This window comes from Dipodomys ordii, unplaced genomic scaffold (genome assembly GCF_000151885.1).
Source record: "Dipodomys ordii isolate 6190 unplaced genomic scaffold, Dord_2.0 Scaffold54, whole genome shotgun sequence".
Lineage (NCBI taxonomy): Eukaryota > Metazoa > Chordata > Mammalia > Rodentia > Heteromyidae > Dipodomys > Dipodomys ordii.
The window spans coordinates 4,297,480-4,297,825 of record NW_012267270.1 but is presented as its reverse complement, the minus strand read 5'-3'; the positions used below and the strand labels follow the sequence as shown (position 1 = coordinate 4,297,825).

Here is a 346-nt window from a genome sequence, read left to right as displayed (position 1 = left end):
TTCATGGGAAGCCATTCTTAATGAAAATACCTATACTATAGAGCAGAGGGACCTGAGAGAGATCCCTCTGAATTTGAACTGAATTTGGGGTAATCTTTGGGGGATGCAGAACCTCAGTGAGTTCATTTGGTTCTTCCCCCTTCATTTCTGCTATGTCTGTAAAGACTGGCAATTTTTAAAGCTGGGCGACAGTGGCTCGCACCTGTAATCCTAGCTACTCAGGAGGCAGAGATCTGAGGATCATGATTCAAAGCCAGCCCGGGCAGAAAAGTCCATGAGACTTTTATCTCCAATAAACCAGTAGAAAACCGGAAGTGGCGCTGTGGCTCAAAAGGTAGAATGCTCA

General features: G+C 45.4%; 1 protein-coding gene across 1 annotated transcript in view; it reads left to right on the top strand.

Annotated features, from left to right (window-relative positions):
* The window catches only part of Sf3b2 (splicing factor 3b, subunit 2, 145kDa), a 22,877-nt gene that overhangs the window by 10,454 nt on the left and 12,077 nt on the right, over positions 1-346 (top strand). The window lies entirely within an intron of this gene.